General features: G+C 42.0%; 1 long non-coding RNA gene across 1 annotated transcript; it reads right to left on the bottom strand.

Moving 5' to 3' along the window:
* Positions 1 to 1,454: 1,454 nt before the first annotated feature.
* On the bottom strand, positions 1,455 to 4,691 carry LOC125094889 (uncharacterized). Its single transcript, XR_007125729.1, has 3 exons — positions 4,625 to 4,691; positions 3,653 to 3,741; positions 1,455 to 1,540 (listed from the first exon to the last, which is right to left on the bottom strand). It is a non-coding gene; the product is annotated as an uncharacterized LOC125094889 (long non-coding RNA).
* Positions 4,692 to 7,099: the final 2,408 nt, after the last annotated feature.

Genomic DNA, 7,099 nt, shown 5'->3' with positions numbered 1-7,099 from the left:
ATGCACATAAATTTGGGGGAAATAGTAATGATAATAATAATGATAATATAAAATAAGCTGGCTCCTGTATTGTGTACATATAAGGTGTCAGATGCTTTTCATGAATCACCTCACTTAATCCTCTTTCCAGATCTGTGGGGCAGACATTGTGATCAATATTCTACAAATGGAGACTGTAACCTATTGAGGTTAAGCTATATGTTCAGACTTGGCATAAACCAAGGAACTGATAGAACTAAGACTTGAACAGTAGGTGTAGGAGTGTGCTTGTCATGTTTCCGAAGCTGCCTGACAGAAATAATTTTACACGTCTGTCATGCTATCCTTGGGGACAAGATGAGCAGTTGGATAGTAGGGTTGGACGCTGTGACCAATCTGAAATGGATTTGCTTCTACCGATGCCACTGGAGGGAAGTGGGATACACTCTCTATCTTATTTGGTTCCATGTTGTTATTAATGGATTAGAGATGTTCTTGCCATGTTGTTGCTTCTTCTCTGATTATTATTATTATTATTATTATTATTATTATTATATTGCAGAATATACAAAACTGGGAAGAAGAGAGAGAAAGTGAGAATGAGAATCTTAAAAAATATATAATAGGTTACAGCAAGGATCTGATTTTCTGACAAGAGGAAATTAAATAAGGATAAAATTACAATCATGCTTTTGTCTGAAAAGTTACCTATTCGAATACAGGGGAGGAAAGATGAAGCTTAGTAAAAACTCATGCAAAAATTTGGCCATCTTATTAATCTCAAGCCTTCATTACCATCCTCAAAATGATAGTTCCCAAATACCTGTCTCCAGCCCAGCCCTCTACATGGCTCTAGTCCTGTATGTCCGATAGCTCTGTTGATTCCTCCTCTTGGTGTTATATGTCCAAAAGGCTTCTGAAACTTAGCATGTCCAAGACTGAACTCTCAAGCCATACCCTCCAAGCCAGGTCCTCTTCCAATATACTGAAATCAGTGAATATGACCACCATCTGTTCTGCTAGTAAATTTAGGCGTCATTGTTGATACGTCTTTCTCCCTCATCCTCTCTTCCCCATCTTTAATTTCTCCCCATACCCCGTACATTTTAACTCCTAGAATCTCAGAATTTGTCACTCTTTCTTCTCCACCGCTGCCTTATTTTCCATGGGACCATCCTTTCTGACCTGTACTATCATTGTGGTCCATCTGGTCTCAATGTTTCTACTCTAGCCCTCTTCAACCCACTTAACATGCACGAGTGAGAGTTTCATTACACAAATTAGATTGAGTCATCTGTACATGTACCCCGAGATTAAGTTCCTCTAACGCCTTTTTATTTCTCTCCAATACAGATAGAAATCATGCCCCTGTTTACCTTCTCGACCTCATCTCATCGATCTTCCTCTTGCTCTCTGTGCCCCAGCACTATGGGTTTTCTTTCAGTCCCTCGATCACAGTAGCGCCTTCTGCCACAACGTCTTTCCACAGGTCCTTCCTTCTGTCTGATATATCCTTTCCTCCTCCTCATTTGTCCAATGCCTACTCGTGCTTCAGGTCTCCCTGTTCAGGCGGCATTCCCACAACCCTTTAGGTTGAGATTCTCTTGCTACATATTCTTATAGCTGCATGCTCCGTTCCTGTCCTTTGGAGCTCTTATCTCTGTTTATAATTCATTCATTGGTTTGCAGGACATATTTACTGACTGTAATGTGGCAGAATTGTGTGCTAAGTGCTGGGGATAGAGTGATGACTAAAACAGCTAAGGATCTTCACTGGGTGATGGAGGAGGTATACAGTAATCAAATCAACACTAAAATATAAAGTATGTGCTTTGGTGAAAGTGCCACAGAGAAAAATACAGCAGACAAAGGAAGTACCTATGTGGGCACAGAAGTGTGTGCTATTTTAAACTGAGAAGATAACATTTAAACTAGATGAGAGGATGAACCTTGCATATATGTGAAGGAAGACTGCTCCAGGTAGAGGGAAGAGGAAGGGCAAAAGCTCTAAGATGGAAGGACGTTCCCCATGTCTAGAGAGCGACAGGAAGGCCAGTATGTTAGAAGCAGATTAATAGGGGAGATGATGACAGAGAAAGGGTCAGCTGAGGCAGGACCTCAGAGGTCAATGTAAGAACTTGGCTTTCAGTCTGAGTACGTGGGAAGTAGTTACCTAATGTAAGCCAAGAATGTGATCTGACATATGTGCTTAAAGGATTACACTGGCTACTGTGTAGGGAGTAAACTTTACGGGGGGATGAGGTTGAGGAAGGGTGGAAGCAGAGATAGCAGTTGGGAACTTTTCTCCACTGATTTACACAAGGTCAGGTGGTGGATTGGTCACGATGATAACAGTAAAAGTAGCGGAAATGGTCAGATTCTGGATATTTTTGAAGGAAAGCCAACAGAATATGTTGACAGATTGGATATGTGTTACATAAGAAAGAAAAAAATCATGAATTATATTAAGGTTTATAGCAGAAGTAACTAGAAGGATAGAGTCATGATTTACTGAGATGCACAAATCCATGAGAGAAGCAGCTTTGAGAAAGGTCAGGAGTCCTTCTGGACATATTGACTTTAAGATGCCTCTTACGTATTCTGGTGGACTTAGAGAGTAAGTAGGTAGCTGCACTTATGAATCTAGAGGTTGGGAGAGAAGTCTGGGTAGGGTGACCATCATGGTTTTCCTGGGACTGAGGAGGTTCATGGAGCACAACACTTCTGGTTCTAAAGCCAAGAAAGTCCCAGGCAAACTGGGGTGAGGTTTTATACTAGGTCTGGGGTATAGATATGAATGTGTGCATCTTTGGCTTATAGATGATTCTGCTTACATGAGAGATCTAAAATAGTTAAATCTGTAGAATCCCACATTGAAATGGTGGTTGCCAGGGGCTGGCAAGAGGGACATGGGAGTTCTAACCACTAGGCATAAAATTCCAGTTAAGCAAGAAGAATAAGCTCCAGAGATCTGCTGTACAACGTTGCACCCATGATCAAGAATACCATATCGCACACTTATGATTTTGTTCAGAGACGGATCTCACTTTTAGTGCTCTTACCGCAATTACATACATACATACATAATAAAAATTTAAAAAGAAGTTTAAACCCATCTTCCTCCTAACATCTTTCCAAGTTTCTACTTCAGCTAATTTTACCACCACCTATCCAGGAACTAAAGCCCCACATCTGGCATTCATCTTCCATTACTTCTACCTTACTGTCACTCTACACATTTCATTAGTTGGCTAATCTCAAACATCTCTCAAATATACTTCTTCTACTCCATTCCAACTGATATTTCTTCAGTTCAGGTTTCCATCATTGCTCACATGAACCAATATAGTAACTTTTTACTAGAAATCCTGTCTTGACTCGCCACCCCATGTAAGCTTGTCTCCACGTTGCTGACAATCACCTTTCTAAAGTTTAAACCTAGTTGTTCACTTCCTGGATTAATACCTTTCGAAAGATATCTTATTATCTTCCAGATAAAGTTAAAACCTCTTCAAGCATATAAAATCCTTCATAATTTAGTGCCCTCTGACCCCAGCTCTCGGTCCTACTCCATTCCATACACTCTCATCCACCAGTAACAAACCATTAGCAGATACCCGGATTTGCCAGCCCCCTTCCTACCTCCCTGGGCTTGCCATGTTGATACATTTACCATTATGCTATTCTCTATGGCGAAGTCCTGTTCCTCCATCTTGACTCAACTAAAAATCGCTCTCATTCATGAATATTTTCTTGATGTGCCTGTTGGTAGAATGAGCCCTTTTAATCCATGCTTACTGCCCTCAGAGCAATTGTTACAGTGCAGTCCAATGACTAGTTTTCATGTCTATTCCCCCCTAGACTGAGATCATCTGAGGGCAGGATCTGCTTCTTACTGTCTCTGTGTCTCATGTACCCAACAGAGCATCTGACCCGTTGCAGGTATTCAAAGAATGGTTGCAACGTGAATTAAACTCATCTGGATTTTCTAATTTCTTCTCATCAGATTTCTTAAACAAAAGAAGGAGAGAATTATGGAGAGATTCATTTTTGTCCTCACCCGGCCTGTGATATGAGGGTTTAGCAGACTGTAGAACGCGAAAGGTGAGGAGAGATGGTCTGTGGTGTGCTTTTGGCAAACATCTAGAAGGCTCGAGAGTAACAGGATGTGGAGAGCTTAGTCTGCCTTTGTTTTTGCCTTGCTGTTTCAACAGGAAGTATGCGAGTTACCAAATGCCCCAGAGGATAAGTTAGCAAATTACAGGGAAAGACAGAAGAGGCAGTAAAACATAATTCTAAATCCTCATGTGCTCGGCTTCTAGCTTGTTCTGTCAGGACCCTGCTTTCCTTATCAGATAGCTGGAGTGGACCGGGTCATGTGGAGATTACAGAACTCGTTCCACGGCCACTTCATGCAAGTCTTTATGCTTTCTTCCTTAACGTCTGTGCAGCGAAAGAGAAGGGCTTACTCTTCCTGTCTTACTATTCACATTGGAATGAACTCAAAATAATTTTCAGGCCACAGCTGTTAATAATTACGGAGAAAGCATGTTATGGCTACACAGTCAAAGCAGTTTTTGTGTCTGAGATGATGACACATAGTTAACAGCTGCTTTCCCTACTCTACCTGTTTTCATTTTCTTACCTTCAGCTGTATTTCTTCCTGTGACAGACACCACACCTATCACCTGTCCTTTGCTTGTCAGCTGCAGACTCCACCAAGTCCAATTAAGACTCTGACCTTTGGTCTCTGGGCTGTTGACTAGTCTGTCATTAGCGGTCTCTTAGATTTGAACCCAAACAGTTACTAGAGTTTACAGTCAAATCTTTTTTTTTTTTTTTTTAAAGATTTTACTTATTTATTTGACAGAGAGAGATAGAGAGAGAAATCACAAGTAGGCAGAGAGGCAGGCAGAGAGAGAGGAGGAAGCAGGCTCTCCGCCGAGCAGAGAGCCCGATGCAGGGCTCGATCCCAGGACCCTGAGACCAAAACCGGAGCCAAAGGCAGAGGCTTAACCCACTGAGCTACCCAGGCCCCCCTACAGTCAAATCTTAACACAGCCCCCAAATTCTTCATGAACAAGACTGGTCTTCCTCTCCAGACTTAATTCTCCTGCTCCGATTTTGTATTCTATAGCTGAAGTGTTTGTAGCTTCTCCAAGCAAACCATGGGCAGGTGTACACAGAGTCTTAATTGTGTTTCAGCAGTTTGGGCCTTTGTTTATGTTCACGAGTCCTTCTGTGGTGTCTCTTTCTTTTACCTCCCTGGCTAGTTCCTTTTTGTCCCTCGCAGTTTAGTTAACGTGTCTTCTCTTCCAAAAACTGTTTCAGATTTCCCAGTTGGCGCAGATGGCCCTCTGCCTTGCTCCCAGAGCACACTGTGCATAATTTCATTTTCAAACTTATGACATTTCCTCAAGTGTGTGCGTTTCATTCCGTCCTCTCTGTTAACTCACAAGCTCTCGGCAAGAATGCGCCTCGTTCTACTCATCTTTGTGTCCCATTCTGTCACGTGCTCAGTACGTATTGTTTGAACCAAACTGAATAGAATGATGCCAAACGTGGGGTTTTACCTTGTATTTCTCAAGATATTTTCTGAGTATGATTATATTCACATCACCATGTCACAAATAGAGAAACACGGGCTATATGATCAAGGATAGAACCTCAAAATTCTGCCCAGGATCAAGCTTCTGGGAAGAGTCATCTACGCACATTTTCTTCATGCCTCACTCGCCTTTCACAGCTAAGTTCTCTTCAATCCACCACGCCACTCTAGCTGTCCTGGCTTCGATCTCAGCAGTGGCCATATTCCAAAATCCAACATATGCCTCCAGTCTATCCCTTACTCGCATTTCCTAAGTGATCACTTTCCCTATTTGAAGTTCTCTTCCTTCACTTCTATAATGCAGCATCGTGTAATACACACTCTGGAGTTCTTTGCACTCCACCCAGCCCGTCCTCTCACGTCCCTTTGCTGGTGCCGCCTCCTCCACTTAGCACTGGGAGTTCTTCAAAAATCAGTCTCGGACTCTTGTTTATTTCTCACCCTGCATTCTTTTCCTGTGATGTCTCATCCACTCCCAACTTATAAAAAACACTATGTATACACCAGCAACTCAAAGATAGGTTTCTGCAACCCAGATCTCCCTCCTGAGTTAAGAAGTCATCCACACGCTTATCTGCCATTCCCTCTCGGTTGCCTCTCATGCATCTTGATTTAAACATTTCCAAATCCAAACTCATTTTCTTAATCCTCAACCTACTCTTCATCTAGTCTTCTCAGTCTCCCATCCCCCACCTTCCCAAGTGTCCGTGGCAGGAATGCTATTATCCTTGACTCTTGTTTTTTGGTAAGCATCTGTCCATGTGCCCTTGTAGATGAATCTTGAATCTGCCCTTGTCCTGGCTAAAATGCCACTATCTCTTGGCTGAACTCCAGCGATAACCTCCCAACTCCCAGCGCACCCGCTCCCGCCATCCTTGTGTTTTGCTCATTTCCTCCAGTCCTTTCTATTTATAGATCAGCAGAGTATTCTTTTAGAGATGAAGTTTTAATCATTTTATATCCCTCCCTTTCTCTTTAAAATGTTCTCCATTTCTCTTAGGATAAAACAAAAAATCCTAGCATGTCTTTTCAAGGCCCTGTATAATCAGCTCTCACTTTTCCACTTCTCCAGACCTTCCCATTTGGACCCTAAACAAAATAATAACTGTATCCTTATTCGTTTGCTCTTTTTTCATTTTTCTTTGAAAAACTCTTCCCCTCTAAAATGTAAATTCTATGAGACCAGTGTCCAAGTCTGTTCTGTTGATCCCTGAATCATAGAAACCTAGGATAAAACCTGATGTGCAAAGATAGTCAATAAATATTTGTTGAATAAATGAATCAATCAGTTAATTAATAACAACTTCTTTTGGTACATAAAAGTAGGTCATCCTTGGGGCACCTGGGTGGCTCAGTGTGTTAAAGCCTCTGCTTTCGGCTCAGGTCATTATCTCAGGGTCCTGGGATCGAGCCCCGCATCGGGCTCTCTGCTCAGCAGGGAAGCTGCTTCCCCCTCTCTCTCTGCCTGCTGCTCTGCCTACTTGTGATCTCTGTCAAATAAATAAAAAAAAA

The sequence above is a fragment of the Lutra lutra genome, chromosome 3 (genome assembly GCF_902655055.1).
Source record: "Lutra lutra chromosome 3, mLutLut1.2, whole genome shotgun sequence".
In the NCBI taxonomy this organism is placed as follows: Eukaryota; Metazoa; Chordata; class Mammalia; order Carnivora; family Mustelidae; genus Lutra; species Lutra lutra.
This window is presented reverse-complemented; position numbering and strand designations above follow the sequence as displayed.